This window comes from Scyliorhinus torazame, chromosome 19, assembly GCF_047496885.1.
Source record: "Scyliorhinus torazame isolate Kashiwa2021f chromosome 19, sScyTor2.1, whole genome shotgun sequence".
Taxonomy (NCBI): Eukaryota; Metazoa; Chordata; class Chondrichthyes; order Carcharhiniformes; family Scyliorhinidae; genus Scyliorhinus; species Scyliorhinus torazame.
Window position 1 is genome coordinate 3,987,688 of NC_092725.1, and position 19,152 is coordinate 4,006,839.

At 54.9% G+C, this 19,152-nt stretch overlaps 1 protein-coding gene across 2 annotated transcripts in view; it reads left to right on the forward strand.

Moving 5' to 3' along the window:
* The first annotated feature begins 9,153 nt into the window (after positions 1-9,153).
* LOC140395987 (sulfotransferase 1C2-like) overlaps positions 9,154-19,152 on the forward strand; it is a 150,114-nt gene continuing 140,115 nt past the window's right edge. Inside the window, exon 1 of one of the 2 annotated variants that reach the window (XM_072484021.1) lies at positions 9,154-9,311. The gene's annotated coding sequence lies outside the window, so the exon portion shown is untranslated. Of the gene's footprint in view, positions 9,312-13,542; positions 13,707-19,152 lie in introns of those variants that run through there. The other variant, XM_072484020.1, reaches the window with a different exon arrangement.

Sequence of the window (19,152 nt, forward strand, 5' to 3'; positions counted from 1 at the left end):
AGACCTCCCCAGATACAGGAGTGTGTGAGATAGACAGAGAGAGAGAGAGAGAGGGTTAGAGAGACCTCCCTTGATACAGGAGTGTGTGAGACAGAGAGAGAGGGGGTTAGAGAGACCTCCCCAGATACAGGAGTGTGTGAGTGAGAGAGAGAGGGTTAGAGACACCTCCCCAGTTACAGGAGCGTGTGTGAGAGACAGAGAGAGAGAGAGGGTTAGGGAGACCTCCCCAGATACAGGAGTGTGTGAGAGAGAGAGAGAGAGAGGGTTAGAGAGACCTCCCCAGTTACAGGAGCGTGTGTGAGAGACAGAGAGAGAGAGAGGGTTAGGGAGACCTTCCCCGATACAGGAGTGTGTGAGACAGAGAGAGAGAGAGGGTTAGCGAGACCTTCCCCTATACAGGAGTGTGTGAGAGAGAGAGGGTGAGAGAGACCTCCCCAGATACAGGAGTGGGTGAGAGAGAGAGAGAGAGAGACAGGGTTAGAGAGACCTCCCTAGATACAGGAGTGTGTGAGAGAGAGAGAGGGTTAGAGAGACCTCCCCCGATACAGCAGTGTGTGCGAGAGAGAGAGAGGGTTAGAGAGACCTCACCAGACGCAGGAGTGTGTGTGTGTGAGAGAGAGGGTTAGAGAGACCTCCCCCGATACAGGAGTGTGTGCGAGAGAGAGAGAGGGTTAGAGAGACCTCCCCAGATACAGGAGTGTGTGTGAGAGAGAGAGAGAGAGAGAGAGAGGGTTAGAGAGACCTCCCCAGATACAGGAGTGTGTGTGTGATAGAGAGAGAGAGAGAGGGTTAGAGAGACCTGCCCAGATACAGGAGTGTGTGAGAGAGAGAGAGAGGGTTAGAGAGACCTCCCCAGATAGAGGAGTGTGAGAGAGAGAGAGAGAGAGAGAGGGTTAGCGAGACCTGCCCAGATACAGGAGTGTGTGTGAGAGAGAGAGAGAGAGAGGGTTAGAGAGACCTCCCCAGATACAGGAATGTGTGTGTGAGAGAGAGGGTGAGAGAGACCTCCCCAGATACAGGAGTGTGTGTGAGAAAGAGGGTCAGAGAGACCTCCCCAGATGCAGGAGTGTGTGAGAGAGAGAGAGAGAGGGTTAGAGAGACCTCCCCAGATACAGGAGTGTGTGAGAGAGAGAGAGAGGGTTAGGGAGACCTCCCCAGATACAGGAGTATGTGTGAGAGAGAGAGAGAGAGAAAGGGTTAGAGAGACCTCCCCAGATACAGGAATGTGTGTGTGAGAGAGAGAGAGAGAGGGTTAGAGAGACCTCCCCAGATACAGGAGTGTGTGTGTGAGAGAGAGAGAGAGCGAGGGTTAGAGAGACCTCCCCAGATACAGGTGTGTGTGAGCGAGAGAGAGAGATAGAGAGGGTTAGAGAGAGAGAGGTTTAGAGAGACCTCCCCAGATACAGGAGAGTGTGTGTGAGAGAGAGAGAGGTTTAGAGAGACCTCCCCAGATACAGGAGTGTGTGAGCGAGAGAGAGAGAGAGAGATGGTTAGAGAGAGAGAGGGTTAGAGAGACCTCCCCAAATACAGGAGAGTGTGTGAGGGAGAGAGAGAGAGAGAGAGGGGGTTAGAGAGACCTCCCCAGCTACAGGAGTGTGTGAGATAGACAGAGAGAGAGAGAGAGAGGGTTAGAGAGACCTCCCCAGATACAGGAGAGTGTGAGTCAGAGAGAGAGAGAGAGAGAGACCTCCCCAGATACAGGAGTGTGTGAGAAAGAGAGAGAGATGGTTAGAGAGACCTCCCCAGATACAGGAGTGAGTGTGTGAGAGAGAGAGAGAAACGGTTAGAGAGACCTCCCCAGATACAGGAGTGTGTGAGCGAGAGAGAGGGTGGAGAGACCTCCCCAGATACAGGAGTGTGTGTGAGAGAGAGAGAGAGGGTTAGAGAGACCTCCCCAGATACAGGAGTGTGTGTGAGAGAGAGAGAGAGGGTTAGAGAGACCTCCCCAGATACAGGAGTGTGGCGCACAAAGACTCCGTGAGACAAACAGAGTGAAGTCGATGAGGCTTTATTAAGCGTGTCTGTTCCCCAGCAGCCCGATAGTAAACTGGCCTGCGGGGGAAGGCACCGGCTTCTTATACTTCGCCTTCAGGGCGGAGTATGAGGTCAACGGCCAACCAGGACCCGGGATCTGTCAGCCAATGACATTAGGGCTTCCAGTCCCACATGACCCCCAATACATACTACCACATTCACCCCTTGTCAAAAATGAACCCGGCGGGGTGATGCTTCGTATGGTGGTAAGGGTTTACAGTACTGGTCCTGGGAGGAGAGAACAGTTACATGGTAGTACAGTATTGGACAGTATCGTCCTGTTACAACTATTTACAGAGGATATAGGAAAACAAAATGTTCATTGGACAGTCCATCTTTGTTTTACATCGACGCCACGAGTCGGTCGGGCGGTCTGGTCGTCCGTGTCGATCGCCTCGGCCCCGGCGGTGGTGGTAGTGCTTGTACCAGCGTTGTCGCCTCCGGGAACCGCACGGTTTTAGCTGTCGGTGCAAAGGGGAGGGGGACTGATCCTCCTGGGAAGGGGGCGGTCGCGGGGTGCGGCGGTGGCAGGAAGGGGGGCGGTTGGGTTGATGGTGCCGGGGGGGTGTGCGTGGTGCCGGCGGGCGCCAGATCCCGCAGGGAGACCGTGTCCTGTCGGCCGTCGGGGTACTCCACGTAGGCGTACTGGGGGTTTGCGTGGAGGAGGTGAACCCTTTCGACCAACGGGTCCGCCTTATGTGCCCGCACGTGCTTTCGGAGCAGGATGGGTCCTGGGGCCGCCAGCCAGGTCGGCAGCGACGTTCCAGAGGAGGACCTCCTAGGGAAGACAAGGAGACGCTCGTGAGGCGTTTGATTAGTGCTCGTACATAATAACGACCGGATGGAATGGAGAGCGTCCGGGAGGACCTCCTGCCACCGTGAAACTGGGAGGTCCCTGGACCGTAGGGCCAGTAGGACGGCCTTCCAGACCGTGCCGTTCTCCCTTTCTACTTGCCCGTTCCCCCGGGGGTTGTAGCTGGTCGTCCTGCTTGAAGCTATACCCTTGCTGAGCAGGAACTGGCGCAGCTCGTCACTCATGAAAGAGGACCCCCTGTCGCTGTGGACGTATGCGGGGTAACCGAACAGTGTGAATATGCTGTTCAGGGCTTTAATGACTGTGGCCGCGGTCATGTCGGAGCAGGGAATGGCAAAAGGGAAGCGGGAGTATTCGTCCACTACATTAAGGAATTACGCGTTGCGGTCGGTGGAGGGGAGGGGCCCTTTGAAATCGAGACTGAGGCGTTCAAAGGGACGGGAAGCCTTAATCAGGTGCGCTCCATCTGGCCTGAAAAAATGCGGTTTGCATTCTGCGCAGATGTGGCAGTCTCTTGTGACTGTACGGACCTCCTCTAAGGTGTAGGGGAGATTGCGGGACTTGATGAAGTGGTAAAACCGAGTGACCCCCGGGTGGCAGAGGTCCTCGTGGAGGGCTTGGAGGCGGTCAATTTGTGCGTTGGCACATGTCCCGCGGGATAGGGCATCAGACGGCTCGTTCAGCTTTCCGGGCCGGTACAAGATCTCATAGTTGAAGGTGGAGAGTTCGATCCTCCACCGCAAGATCTTGTCGTTCTTGATCTTGCCCCGCTGTGCATTATCGAACATGAAGGCAACCGACCGTTGGTCAGTGAGGAGAGTGAATCTCCTGCCGGCCAGGTAATGCCTCCAATGTCGCACAGCTTCCACTATGGCTTGGGCTTCCTTTTCCACTGAGGAGTGGCGGATTTCTGAGGCGTGGAGGGTTCGGGAGAAAAAGGCCACGGGTCTGCCCGCTTGGTTAAGGGTGGCCGCTAGAGCTACGTCGGAGGCGTCGCTCTCGACCTGGAAGGGGAGGGACTCGTCGATGGCGCGCATCGTGGCCTTTGCGATGTCCGCTTTGATGCGGCTGAAAGCCTGGCAAGCCTCTGTCGACAGCGGGAAAGCCGTGGTCTGTATTAGGGGGCGGGCCTTGTCTGCGTACTGGGGGACCCACTGGGTGTAGTATGAAAAGAACCCCAGGCAGCGTTTCAGGGCTTTTGGGCAGTGCGGGAGGGGAAATTCCATGAGTGCGCGCATACGTTCGGGGTCGGGGCCTATTATCCCATTGCGCACTATGTAGCCCAGAATGGCTAGCCGATCGGTGCTAAAAACGCACTTGTCCTCGTTGTACGTGAGGTTCAAGGCTTTGGCAGTCTGGAGGAATTTTTGGAGGTTGGCGTCGTGGTCCTGCTGATCGTGGCCGCAGATGGTTACATTGTCGAGGTACGGGAACGTGGCCCGTAACCCATGTTGATCAACCATTCGGTCCATTTCCCGTTGGAAGACCGAGACGCCGTTTGTGACGCCAAAAGGGACCCTTAGGAAGTGGTATAATCGCCCGTCTGCCTCGAAGGCTGTGTACTTGCGGTCACTTGGGCGGATGGGGAGCTGATGGTAGGCGGACTTGAGGTCCACGGTGGAGAAGACTTTATACTGGGCAATCCGATTGACCATGTCGGATATGCGGGGGAGAGGGTACGCGTCTCGTTGTGTGTACCTGTTGATGGTCTGGCTATCGTCAATGACCATCCTTTGTTTCTCCCCTGTCTTCACTACTACCACCTGCGCTCTCCAGGGACTATTGCTGGCCTGGATTATGCCTTCCTTTAGTAGCCGCTGGACTTCGGACCGAATGAAGGTCCGGTCCTGGGCGCTGTACCGTCTGCTCCTAGTGGCGACGGGTTTGCAATCCGGGGTGAGGTTCGCAAACAAGGACGGGGGTTGCACCTTGAGGGTGGCGAGGCCGCAGATAGTGAGTGGGGGTATGGGGCCGCCGAATTTAAACGTAAGGCTCTGTAGGTTACATTGAAAATCTAAGCCCAGCAAGGTGGGGGCACAGAGATGGGGAAGGACGTTAAGTTTGTAGTTTTTGAATTCCCTCCCCTGTACCGTTAGGGTGACTATGCAGAATCCCTGGATCTGTACGGAGTGGGATCCTGCAGCTAGGCAAATCTTTTGTGCGCTGGGGAAGGTAGTTAAGGAACAGCGTCTTACCGTGTCGGGATGTATAAAACTTTCCGTGCTCCCGGAGTCGACTAGGCATGGCGTCTCGTGGCTGTTAATTAGGACCGTTGTCGTCGTCGTCTGGAGAGTCCGGGGCCGAGCCTGATCGAGCGTAACCGAAGCGAGCCGTGGTTGTAGTAGTGGGGTGGGGTCCGTTGTTGCCGTCCAAGAGGACGTCGGGGATGGATAAAATGGACGCCCCCATACCTCGCCCGTAGATGAGGGGTCACAAGATGGCGTCGGGGATGGACAAAATGGCCGCCCCATGCGTCGTACAGGTCGGGGGCGGTCCAAGATGGCGGGGCCCCTCCTCCCCTCGTGGTGGTCGGGACCCAAAATGGCGGCGTCTGCGGGTCGCACATTGAGTGCTGGGGGGTCTGGGGGGCGCTAGGACCGCGCGGAGTTCCCGGGCCGCGGGCGCTAGGACCGCGCGGAGTTCCTTTGGTGCGTGCGCCAGGGCCGCGGGCGCTAGGACCGCGCGGAGCTCCCTCGCTGGGGACCGGCAGGTCAGTAGTGCGAGCGCTGGGACAGTGAGGAGGTCCCTCGCCGGGGACGGAGGTCGGGGTCCAGGTGAGTTGTATTGCCGGCGGGTCAGGCGTGGGGCGCGGGACGGGGGTGAGGGACCAGGTCGGCGGCGTTGGCGGGTCAGGCGTGGGGCGCGGGACGGGGGCGAGGGCCCAGGTCGGCGGCTCCGGCGGGTCAGGCGTGGGGCGCGGGACGGGGGCGAGGGCCCAGGTCGGCGGCTCCGGCGGGTCAGGCGTGGGGCGCGGGACGGGGGCGAGGGCCCAGGTCGGCGGCTCCGGTGGGTCAGGCGTGGGGCGCGGGACGGGGGCGAGGGCCCAGGTCGGCGGGTCAGGCGTGGGGCGCGGGACGGGGGCGAGGGCCCAGGTCGGCGGGTCAGGCGGGTCAGGCGTGGGGCGCGGGACGGGGGCGAGGGCCCAGGTCGGCGGGTCAGGCGGGTCAGGCGTGGGGCGCGGGACGGGGGCGAGGGCCCAGGTCGGCGGGTCAGGCGTGGGGCGCGGGACGGGGGCGAGGGCCCAGGTCGGCGGCGCTGGCGGGTCAGGCGTGGGGCGCGGGACCCAAAATGGCGGCGCCTGGGGGTCGCACATGGCGTGCTGGGGGGGTTGGGAGGCATAGGCTGCCTGTAGGGCTCCCTGTTCTCCCGGGACGGCGGCGACCACGCGGGACCGGCACACCACCGCATAGTGGCCCTTTTTCCCGCAGCTTTTGCAGATGGCTGCGCGGGCCGGGCAGCGTTGTCGGGGGTGCTTCGCCTGGCCGCAGAAATAACAGCGGGCGCCCCCGGTGCGACTCGGCGTTTGGACTGCGCAAGCCTGTGGGGTGTCTGGGGGGGGGGGGTAGGGGGTTTGCCGCGGCGGGTACGTACGGGGCCCAATGGCCTGCCGCGCGGTCGGGGCCGTAGGCGCGGGTATTACGCGCGGCTACGTCCAGCGAGGCTGCCAGGGCCCGTGCCTCTGAGAGTCCTAGTGACTCTTTTTCTAGAAGTCTTTGGCGGATTTGGGAGGATTGCATACCTGCCACAAAAGCATCGCGCATTAACATGTCCGTGTGTTCGTTTGCATTCACCGACGGGCAGCTGCAGGCTCGTCCCAAAATCAGCAGCGCGGCGTAGAACTCGTCCATCGATTCTCCGGGAGCTTGCCGTCTCGTCGCGAGCTGGTAGCGAGCGTAGATTTGGTTAACTGGGCGAACGTAGAGACTTCTCAGTGCTGTGAACGCCGTCTGGAAATCGCGGGTGTCTTCAATGAGGGTGAAAATCTCCGTGCTCACCCTCGAGTGCAGGACCTGCAGTTTTTGTTCGTCTGAGACCCGGCCGGTGGTCGATCTGAGGTAGGCCTCGAAGCAAGTCTGCCAGTGTTTGAAGGCTGCTGCCGCATTCACTGCGTGGGGGCTGATCCTCAGGCATTCCGGAATGATCCTGAGCTCCATAGTCCTTTTTAGGCACGCTTAATAAATTGTGGCGCACAAAGACTCCGTGAGACAAACAGAGTGAAGTCGATGAGGCTTTATTAAGCGTGTCTGTTCCCCAGCAGCCCGATAGTAAACTGGCCTGCGGGGGAAGACTCCGGCTTCTTATACTCCGCCTTCAGGGCGGAGTATGAGGTCAACGGCCAACCAGGACCCGGGATCTGTCAGCCAATGACATTAGGGCTTCCAGTCCCACATGACCCCCAATACATACTACCACAACCAGTCAGTGTGCAGATATCTCCCTGAAAGCGAGAGGACAGAAAGACACCAGTCAGTGTACAGATATCTCCCTGAGAGAGAGAGGGGACTGAGAGACACCAGTCAGTGTACAGATATCTCCCTGAGAGAGAGGGGACTGAGAGACACCAGTCAGTGTCCAGATATCTCCCTGAGAGAGAGAGGGGACTGACAGACACCTGTCAGTGTGCTGATCTCCCTGAGAGAGAGGGGGGACTGGGAGACACCAGTCAGTGTCCAGATATCTCCCTGAGAGAGAGAGGGGACTGAGAAGCACCAGTAAGTGTACAGATATCTCCCTGAGAGAGAAGGGGGACTGAGAGACACCAGTCAGTGTACAGATATCCACCTGAGAGAGAGAGGACCGAGAGACACCAGTCAGTGTACAGATATCTCCCTGAGAGAGGACTGAGAGAGACCAGTCAGTGTACAGATATCTCCCTGAGAGCGAGAGGACAGAGAGACACCAATCAGTGTACAGATATCTCCCTGAGAGAGAGGGGACTGAGAGACGCCAGTCAGTATACGGATATCTCCCTGAGGGAGAGAGCGGGACTGAGAGACACCAGTCAGTTTACAGATATCTCCCTGAGAGAGAGGACTGAGAGACACCAGTCAGTGTACAGATACCTCCCTGAGAAAGAGAGGAGACTGAGAGACACCAGTCAGTGTACAGATATCTCCCTGAGAGAGGGAGGACTGAGAGACAACAGCCAGTGTACAGATATCTCCCTGAGAGAGAGAGAGAGGGGACTGAGAGACACCAGTCAGTGTACAGATATCTCCCTGAGAGAAAGAGAGGACTGAAAGACACCAGTATGTGTACAGATATCTCCCTGAGAGAGAGGGGACTGAGAGACACCAGTCAGTGTACAGATATCTCCCTGAGAGAGAGGGGACTGAGAGTCACCAGTCAATGTACAGATATCTCCCTGAGAGAGAGGGGGGACTGAGGGACACCAGTCAGTGTACAGATATCTCCTTCAGAGAAAGAGAGGACTGAGAGACACCAGTTAGTGTACTGATATCTCCCTGAGAGAGAGAGGGGACTGAGAGACACCAGTCAGTGTACAGATATCTCCCTGAGAGAGAGGGGGGACTGAGAGACACCAGTCAGTGTACAGATATCTCCCTGAGAGAGAGGGGACTGAGAGACACCAGTCAGTGTACAGATATGTAAGTTTTTCGGGCAACTCAGGCTTTTCTCTGAGCTGGGAGAGGATTGAAATCAAGGAACTGTGAAAGTTGGCCACGTTTGGCTGCAAAACCTGACCAAATCTCCCAGTCGGCTCAGCATGCCGGTGTGTGTGTGTGTGTGTGGGAAACCCCAGCCTTTGAATTGACAAACTGCAAGATGCCAGACAGCCACTGATTAGTTCAACCAACCGAACAATGGAGTGAACAATGTCACCAGACTCACCCAGCAGGAGGTCAGAGCACAGAAACTGGACTTCAATACAGGTGATAATGGCCCTGGACCCAACCAGCAGGAGGGCAGAGCACAGAACCTGGACTTCAATACAGGTGATAATGGCCCTGGACCCAACCAGCAGGAGGCCAGAGCACAGAAACTGGACTTCAATACAGGTGATAATGGTCCTGGACCCAACCAGCAGGAGGGCAGAGCACAGAAACTGGACTTCAATACAGGTGATAATGGTCTTATCTCAGGGTAAGGAGATAACCATTACCATGATGGGGAAGTAAGTTCAGAATCTCCGGAGAAACAAGGAACGGCTGTTAAGAAGTCCTTTTATCTTGTAGATAAAGAGATAGGGGCTTTTGTCATAGGAACTTTGCCTGTTGGAGAGTGGGCGGAGACTGCGGGAGCTTTGAAATCATATTATAAAGTAAGGGGCCAGGACAGCCTTTGGAGAGTTCAATCAAGTGGTTCGAGGGACTCAAGTTCAGGAGTTCAGCTAGGTAACTCCAGTTCAGTTGAGCTAACAGTTCAGCTCTAAATGCCCCTGATTCTACGCTCCTGCCGTTTTTGTGTCTACAGTCTGCTGAGAAATTGGACCTTTTAAACTGTGAGTACCTCGAGCAGCTTGCGAAGTTTCCCCAGAGATTCATAGGTGTTGAGAATCTGGGGAAAGGGGGTTTGACTTGTTTATTAATAGTTTTGAAACATCGCTAAGAAACTGTTTAACAGTAAGCTTTTACGTTGTGTCCGTCATAGCAATTTCCTGATAGACATAGTTTTGGTAGAGTTTAAGGTTTTATTGTATTTTCTTCTGTTTTGGTGATTTTGACCTGGGTTTTCAATAAACCTCGATTTGTTTTGTAATTGGAGTCCGTTTCAATTATTCGATCTCTCACCAGCGATCTCTGACCAAGTCACATTTAAACGCTCCTCACCCTAATTCCGGGGTCGAGAACCTAGGGTCATCTTGAACGATTCGAACCCGTTGACTCAGGACAGGCTGCTGGTTAGGTAATAAACAGCAGTGTCCTATTCTCTCTCTTGGGAAAGCTACTCCAGCGAAGTTGGAACCGGGTGGGTGTTTTACCACCGGCAAGAGAGAGAATCACCTGGGCATTGGTGGGGGTCTGGATATCTGTGCGATATAAGCCTCAGGCTTCCGGTTAGGGATAAACGGCAGGCTTGATTCAGTGCTCTCTCTCGCGGAGGTGTCCCAGTGCGGCATCCCCTGGCCTCTGAAGTTTCAGTGCCAGCTGGAGAGAGACACACACAGATATACAAACGCCAGATCTCGGCCCAGTAGGGGAGTAAAGCAAGAAAGGAACCCGCTACACTGATCCCAAACTGGGGCAGGGCCGAAGGTCAGCCACCTTTATACCGAGCCCAATGGGAGGCAGAGCCATCAGTCAGTGGTTTACCGCAATACATGTAATACAGTAACAGCTTACCACAATACATATAATCCACCCCCTCACTGTTCTGCTGTAGATGTTCCCACGAGAAGCTGTACGTGGGCTAGATTGTGCCTTATTCCTAATAACATCTTATACAGCGAATGGTAGAACCCTCAAGAGTATTGAAAGTCAGAGAGATCTTGGTGTACAGGTCCACAGGTCACTGAAAGGGGCAACACAGGTGGAGAAGGTAGTCAAGCGGCATACGGCATGCTTGCCTTCATTGGCCGGGGCATTGAGTATAAGAATTGGCAAGTCATGTTGCAGCTGTATAGAACCTTAGTTAGGTCACACTTGGAGTATAGTGTTCAATTCTGGTCGCCACACTACCAGAAGGATGTGGAGGCTTTAGAGAGGGTGCAGAAGAGATTTACCAGGATGTTGCCTGGTATGGAGGGCATTAGCTATAAGGAGCGATTGAATAAACTGGGTTTGTTCTCACTGGAACGACGGAGGTTGAGGGGCGACCTGATAGGGGTCTACAAAATTATGAGGGGCATAGATAGAGTGGATAGTCAGAGGCTTTTCCCCAGTGTAGAGGGGTCAATTACTAGGAGGCATAGGTTTAAAGTGCGAGGGGCAAAGTTTAGAGTAGATGTACGAGGCAAGTTTTTTACACAGAGGGTAGTGGGTGCCTGGAACTCGCTGCTAGAGGGGGGGGGGGGGGGTGGAAGCAGGGACGATAGTGACGTTTCTGGGGCATCTTGACAAATACATGAACAGGATGTAAATAGAGGGACACAGACCCGGAAGTGTAGAAGATTTTAATTTAGACGGGCAGCATGGTCGGCGCAGGCTTGGAGGGCTGAAGGGCCTGTTCCTGTGCTGTACTTTTCTTTGTTCTTTGTTTTGATCTGTCTTCCCCCAATCCAAAACCCTCCTTTACAGACCATCCTTTTCTGTAGCAAACTTAAACCAGACTGTGTTGTGATCGCTATCACTAAAATGCTCCCCCATTGCTTCGTTGAACACCTGTCTGGTTATGTTCCCGAGAATTAGGTCCAGCACTGCGCCATTCTGATTGGACCTTAGACATGTTGATGTCAAAAGCTCTCCCGAACACATTTTAAGAATTCCAGCGCCTCTAAATTCTTTACAATGTGGCTACTCCAATTACTGTTGAAATCCCCGAAATACAAATACTCCTGGGCTTCCGGTGACGATGTGCTGAGCAGAAGCACGAAAGGTGGCTCTCATCGTGAGAATTTGGATGTTGGCACTTTTATCCGAAAATAGCCCGCCAGGATCGGGAAAAGACATCCCTTCACCGTCTTCCAACAACCAACAAAGCCAAACAATAGCAGCTCCACAGTCCGAAAAGAGGCGAAAGGCAAGAAAAGCCTGGAGAAGCGAGCAAGGGAAACGGCGAATGTACGAGGGGTAAAGGACCCATTAGAGAGGGACCACCTGACCCTGCACAGGACTCTCCCTCGCCGGTGGTCAGGTGAAGGGAGTTCCTCACAGAGGAAATATAAGAACTCAAAGAGGCTATCAAGGCCGCCGCGAGGGCCACTGCCACAAGGTGGGGGGGGGGGGGGGGGTGGTAGCATAGTGGTATTGTCGCTGGACTCATAATCCAGGGACCCAGGATAAAGATCTGGGGCCCCGGGTTCGAATCCCACCCGGAAGTTGGTGAAATTTATTGTCGATTGTCGTAAAAACCCATCTGGTTCACTAATGTCCCTTGGGGAAGAAAACCAGCAGGTGGCAGTAGAGCTCCACCGCGTGACACTGCAGCCTCGGGAAGTCTGAGTGAGGAGTTGGCGTGGTTAGTATTAACTCTCGTAATCTAGTTAACAGTTTACAGTTCGTTAGTAGTATTAGTGTTGTTTTCTACCCACATCATTGTAATTTAATAAATCTTAACTGGTCACGAACTCAGACGTTCTTGATGCACCTACCCAATCATTACAACGCACTAGAATGGAACATCGCTCTTCCAATCTCTCTCCCACTCTTGCCCACTCACTCACTCTCGCTCTCTCCCTCTCACACTCTCTCTCTCCCACTCTCTCTCTTCCACTCGCTCTCTCCCTCTCACACTCTCTCTCTCCCACTCTCTCTCTCCCACTCCCACTCTCTCGCCCACTCTCTCGCTCTCTCCCACTCTCTCTCTCTCGCTCTCCCTCTGGCACTCTCCCTCTCCCACTCTCTCTTTCCCACGCTCCCTCTCCCACTCTCTCTCTCCCACTCTCCCTCTCCCACTCTATCTCTCCCTCTCCCACACTCTCTCCCACACTCTCTCTCTCTCCCACTCTCTCTTTCCCACTCTCTCCACCTCTCTCTCAAACTCTCTCTCCCACTCTCTCTCTCTCGCTCTCTCCCACTCTCTCTCTCCCACTCTCTCTTCCACTACTCTCTCTCACTCTCTCGTTCTCTCTCTCTCCCACTCTCTCTCTCTCGCTCTCTCCCACTCTCTCTCTCCCACTCTCTCTTCCACTACTCTCTCTCCCACTCTCCCTCTCCCACTCTCCCTCTCCCACTCTTTCTCTCCCACACTCTCTCCCACACTCTCTCTCTCCCACTCTCTCAAACTCTCTCTCTCTCGCTCTCTCCCACTCTCTCTCTCCCACTCTCTCTTCCACTCTCTCACTCTCTCTCCCACTCTCTCCCACTCTCTCTTTCCCACTCTCTCTCTCCAACTCTCTCTCCCACCCTCTATCTCTCTCTCTCCCACTCTCTTTCCCACTTCTCTCTCTCTCTCTTTCCCACTCTCTCTCCCTCCCACTCTCTCTCTCCCACTCTCTCTCTCCCACTCACTCTCTCTCCACTCTCCCACTCTGTTTCTCTGTCCCACTGTCTCCCACTTTCACTCTCTATCCCCATTTCGCTCTCTACCCTACTCTCGTTCTCTCTCACCCACACTTTCACTCTCTCTCTCTCCCACTCTCACTTTCTCTCTCCCACATTCTCATTTTCACTCTCACTCGCTCTCTCCCACTCACTCTCACTCTCCCGCTCTCACTCTCTCTCCCACACTGTCACTCTCTCTGCTACACTCTCACTCTCCCCCTCTCTATTTCTCTCACTCTCATAGTATCATAGAATTTACAGTGCAGAAGGAGGCCATTCAGCCCATCGAGTCTGCACCGGCTCTTGGAAAGAGCACCCTACCCAAGGTCCACACCTCCACCCTATCCCCATAACCTAGTAACCCCACCCAACACTAAGGGCAATTTTGGACACTAAGGGCAATTTTGGACACTAAGGGCAATTTAGCGCGGCCAATCCACCCAACCTGCACATCTTTGGACTGTGGGAGGAAACCGGAGCACCCGGAGGAAACCCACGCAGAGACGGGGAGGATGTGCAGACTCCACACAGACAGTGACCCAAGCCGGAATCGAACCTAGGACCCTGGAGCTGTGAAGCAATTGTCTGGAGTTCCTCTCCCCGCCCCCGTGCCTCCCTATATATATATTTCTGAGCCTTGGCCCTTATCCAGAGAGAATTAGGAGGAATGAAACCAGTCATTCTACTCTGCCTCCTCAATCAGTGGAAGACGCCCAAAAGTTAACTCCCAATTCATAGCTCAAAGATTCAGCAAGGTAACCTCTCTGTCTGTCTGCTTGTCTCTGTCCGTTTCTCTGTCCGTCTCTCTCACTATCTCTCTGTCAGCCTGTCTGCCTCTCTGTCAGTCACACCCTCTCTGTTTCTGTCCCCCTCTCTCTCTCTGTCTCTCTCTGTGTCTCTGTTTCTCTCTACCTCCGTCGCTGTCTCTTTCTCTCTCTCTGTCTCTCCCTCTGTCTCTCTCTCTCTCTCTTTCTCTCTCTCTCTCCGTCTCTCTCTCTCTCTCTGTCTCCGTCTCTCTTCCTCTCCCTCTCTCTGTCTCTGTCGATCTCTCTCTCTCTCTCGCTCTCTCTTTTGTCTCTGTCTCTCTCTCGATCTGTCTGTCTCTCTCCCTATCTGTCTGTCTCTCTGTCTATCTGCCTCTCTGCCTCTGTCTCTCTCTCTCTGTCTTTTTCTCTCTGTCTCTTTCTCTCGATCTGCTTCTCTCTATCAGTCTCTCTCTATCTGCCTCTCTCTCTGTCGCTCTCTCTGTGTGTCTCTGTCTCTATCTTTATCTGCGTGTCTCTCTGTGTCTCTGTTTCTCTCTCTTCATCTGTCTTTCTCTCTGTCTGTCTCTTTCTCTCTATCTACCTCTTTATCTCTCTCTCTCTGTCGCTCTCTATGTGTGTCTCTGTATCTCTCTATCTGTCTGTCTCTCTCTGTCTCTCTGCCTCTGTCTCTCTCTCTCTCTCTGTCTCTTTCTCTCTATCTGTCTCTCTCTCTCTGTGTCTCTGTATCTCTCTATCTGTCTGTCTCTCTCTCTGTCCCTGTCTCCATCTCTCTGTCGCTCTCTCTGTGTGTCTCTGTCTCTATCTTTATCTGCGTGTCTCTCTGTGTCTCTGTTTCTCTCTCTTCATCTGTCTTTCTCTCTGTCTGTCTCTTTCTCTCTATCTACCTCTTTATCTCTCTCTCTCTGTCGCTCTCTATGTGTGTCTCTGTATCTCTCTATCTGTCTGTCTCTCTCTGTCTCTCTGCCTCTGTCTCTCTCTCTCTCGCTGTCTCTTTCTCTCTATCTGTCTCTCTCTCTCTCTGTCTCTGTATCTCTCTATCTGTCTGTCTCTCTCTCTGTCCCTGTCTCCATCTCTCTGTCACTCTCTCTGTGTCTCTGTCTTACTCTATCTGTCTCTCTCTGTCCCTCTTGCACTGAGTGCTGAATTTGGGTGCATTTGAGTGCTTTAGTGAGAGTTTGGTGACTGAAGGAGTGCTAAATTTGGGTGCATTTGAGTGCTTTAGTGAGAGTTTGGTGACTGAGGGAATGCTGAATTTGGTACATTTGAGTGCGATAGTGAGAGTTTGGTCACTGAGGGAGTTCGGTGAGGAGGGAGTAAGGTGCTCCTTTCATTTCATTTCCCACACTTCCTCAAAGAGCGTGAAGGGAGCCGGGAGTTTGCAGAGAGTGCAGCTGACTGGGAGCAGAGTCGGAGGGCGGAGGTCCAGTTGGTCCACAGGGCAGCTACATTCTGTAAGATCAGAGGGGATGGAGGCTAGGGCAGTTGCATGCTCCTCCTGTAGGATGTGGGTGGTGAGGGATACCACCGGTGTCCCCGCTGACTATACCTGCGGGAAGTGCACCCAACTCCAACTCCTCAGAGACCGCGTTAGGGAACTGGAGCTGGAGCTGGATGAACTTCGGATCATCGAGAGGCAGAGGGGGTGATTGAGAAGAGTTACAGGGAGGAAGCCATACCCAAGGTACAGGACAAGAGTAGCTGGGTTACAGTCAGGAGAAGGGAAATGAAGGGCAGACAATGCAGGGATCCCTCGTGGCCGTTCCCCTTCAAAACAAGCATACTGTTTTGGATGCTAATGGGGGGGGATGACCTATGTGGGGAAGGCCCTAGCGGCCTGGTCTCTGGCACTGAGCCTGGCTCTTGTTGTGTTATTCACCCTGGGGTAACACGGACTGCAACTAGATGCAGATAAACGGTAAAGCAGACACCAAACGTAGGCGTTGGTTCAATAAGATTTATTGAACTTCTGTAACAATGTACACAGCTGGCTATGGGTTGACACTCTACTACTCTAAGTAAACTAACTCTAACTATCGAGACCAGGCTAGCTCTGATCCACGTGTAGAAGGTGCTAACTGATATATACACCCTGACTGTCACTACAGTTGTCACCAGTGGAAAGAGGCGGAGTGCTGATGCCTAGTGTGTTTTATAGTTGGACGCCACTCTGGTGTCCTGTCTGGTGATTGGTTGTGTTCTGTCCTGTACGTTGATTGGCTCACCTGGGTGTCTGTCACTGCCTGCTTTTACCTCATGATGTGCATGGGTGCATTTTATGACAGCTCTGTGGCTCAGAAGGGAAGGGGGGAGAATAGAAAAGTGATAATGAGAGGAGACTCAATGGTTAGGGGAATGGATAGGAGATCCTGTGGTCGCGAACGGGACTCCCAGAAGGTATGTTGTCTCCCGGGATGTCTCGGATCGAGTCTACAGGATTCTTAAGGGGGAGGGGGAGCAACCAGAAGTCGCGGTGCACACAGGCACCAACGACATAGCTCAGAAAAGTGATGAGGATCTAAAAAGTGATTTTAGGGAGTTAGGTTGGAAGCTAAAGAGCAGGACAAGCAGAGTAGTGATCTCAGGATTGCTACCGGTGCCACGTGCAAGTGAGGCAAGGAACAGAGAGCGAGTGCAGCTGAACACGTGGCTACAGGGCTGGTGCAGGAGGGAAGGCTTCAGATATGTGGATCATTAGGATATCTTCTGGGGAAGGTGGGACCTGTACATGAAGGACGGGTTGCACCTAAACTGGAGGGGCACCAATATCCTGGGTGGGAGGTTTGCTAGAGCTCTTCGGGAGGGTTAAAACTAGTTTGGCAGGGGGATGGGAACCAGAGCTATGGATCAGAGGATAGGGTAGCTGTTGAACAGGCAGAAATAGTATGCAGCAAGTCTGTGAGGAAAGATAGACAGTTGATAGGGCAAAGTTACACTCAGTGGAATGGGTTAAAGTGTGTCTGTTTCAATGCAAGGAGTGTCAGGAATAAGGGAGAGGAACTTAGAGCATGGATCAGTACGTGGAACTACGATGTTGTGGCCATTACGGCGACATGGATTTCACAGGGGCAGGAATGATTGTTAGATGTTCCGGGGTTTAGATGTTTTCAGAAGAATAGGGAGGGAGGTAAAAGAGGAGGGGGAGTGGCACTGTTAATTAGGGAGTGCACCACAGCTGCAGAAAAGGAGGTAGTTTAGGAGGGTTTGTCTACTGAGTCAGTATGGGTGGAAGTCAGAAACAAGACAGGAGCAGTCACTTTATTGGGAGTTTTCTATAGACCCCCCCAATAACAGCAGAGAGATGGAGGAACAGATTGGGTGGCAGATCTTAGAAAAGTGCAGAAGTAACAGAGTTGTTGTCATGGGTGACTTCAACTTCCCTAATATTGACTGGAACCTCCTTAGTGCAAATGGATTGGATGGAGCAGATTTTGTCAGGTGTGTACAGGAAGGATTCCTGACTCAATATGTAGATAGGCCGACTAGGGGGGAGGCCATATTGGACTTGGTGCTCGGCAACGAACCAGGTCAGATGTCTCGGTGGGAGAGCATTTCGGTGACAGTGACCACAACTCCTTGACCTTTACCATAGTCATGGAGAGGGATAGGAACAGACAGTATGGGAAGGTATTTAATTGGGGGAGGAGAAACTATACTGCTATTAGACAGGAGCTGAGGAGCATAAATTAGGAACAGTTGTTCTTGGGGAAATGCACAACAGTAATGTGGGGGTTGTTTAAGGAGCACTTGCTGGGAGTGCTGAATAGTTTTGTCCCACTGAGACGAGGAAGGAATGGAAAGGTGAAGGAGCCTTGGCTGACAAGAGAAGTGGAGCTTCTAGTCAAGAGGAAGAAGGAAGCTTACATAAGGTTGAGGAAGCAAGGATCTGACTCGGCTCTAGAGGGTTACAAGGTAGCCAGGAAGGAACTCCAAAATGGACTGAGGAGAAATAGAAGGGGGCATGAAAAACCCCTGACCCCGGGACGCGGCCTCATCTGGGACTCCTCCAATCGGCAATGGGTCTACTGGAGTGTCTCCCACTGAATGTCCCGGCCACTCCCTGTCATCTCCATCAGCTCCGGGAAACCCTGTTCCAGAGGCTCAGCATCAGACTGGGGCCCAGCGGGGCCCTGGGATCCAGCTGCTGTCCCGCCTGGGGGAGGGGGGGTTCCTGCCTCCACCTGACGTACATCAGGAGCCGTGTGGTGCTCACCAGACTGTGCCCCAGAAGCCTGTCCACTAACATGTCCCACCGCGGTGCGTGTCTCTGCGCTGGGGGAGGGTGGCGGTGATATCGGTGCCGCGATTATAACGGTGTCCTCCTCGGAGCTCTCCTCCGAGGTGGTCTCCTGGGAGTCAGGAGAGGAGGCCGGCCGGGATGGGAGTCAGGAGAGGAGGCCGCCCGGGATGGGAGACAGGAGAGGAGGCCGCCCGGGATGGGAGTCAGGAGAGGAGGCCGCCCGGGATGGGAGTCAGGAGAGGAGGCCGCCCGGGATGGGAGTCAGGAGAGGAGGCCGCCCAGGATTGGAGTCAGGAGAGGAGGCCGGCCAGGATGGGAGTCAGGAGAGGAGGCCGCCCGGGATGGGAGTCAGGAGAGGAGGCCGCCCGGGATGGGAGTCAGGAGAGGAGGCCGCCCGGGATGGGAGTCAGGAGAGGAGGCCGGCCGGGACGGGAGTCAGGAGAGGAGCCCGCCCGGGATGGGAGTCAGGAGAGGAGGCCGCCCGGGCTGTGAGACAGGAGAGGAGGATGCCCGGGACGGGAGTCAGGAGAGGAGGCCGGCCGGGATGGGAGTCAGGAGAGGAGGCCGCCCGGGATGGGAGTCAGGAGAGGAGGATGCCCGGGATGGGAGTCAGGAGAGGAGGCCGCACGGGATGGGAGTCAGGAGAGGAGGTCGCCCGGGATGGGAGTCAGGAGAGGAGGCCGGCCGGGACGGGAGTCAGGAGAGGAGGCCGGCCGGGACGGGAGTCAGGAGAGGAGGCCGCCCGGGATGGGAGTCAGGAGAGGAGGCCGCCCGGGATGGGAGTCAGGAGAGGAGGCCGCCCGGGATGGGAGACAGGAGAGGAGGCCGCCCAGGATCGGAGTCAGGAGAGGAGGCCGCCCGGGATGGGAGTCAGGAGAGGAGGATGCCCGGGACGGGAGTCAGGAGAGGAGGCCGGCCGGGATGGGAGTCAGGAGAGGAGGCCGCCCGGGATGGGAGTCAGGAGAGGAGGATGCCCGGGATGGGAGTCAGGAGAGGAGGCCGCCCGGGATGGGAGTCAGGAGAGGAGGTCGCCCGGGATGGGAGTCAGGAGAGGAGGCCGGCCGGGACGGGAGTCAGGAGAGGAGGCCGGCCGGGACGGGAGTCAGGAGAGGAGGCCGGCCGGGATGGGAGTCAGGAGAGGAGGCCGCCCGGGATGGGAGTCAGGAGAGGAGGCCGCCCGGGATGGGAGACAGGAGA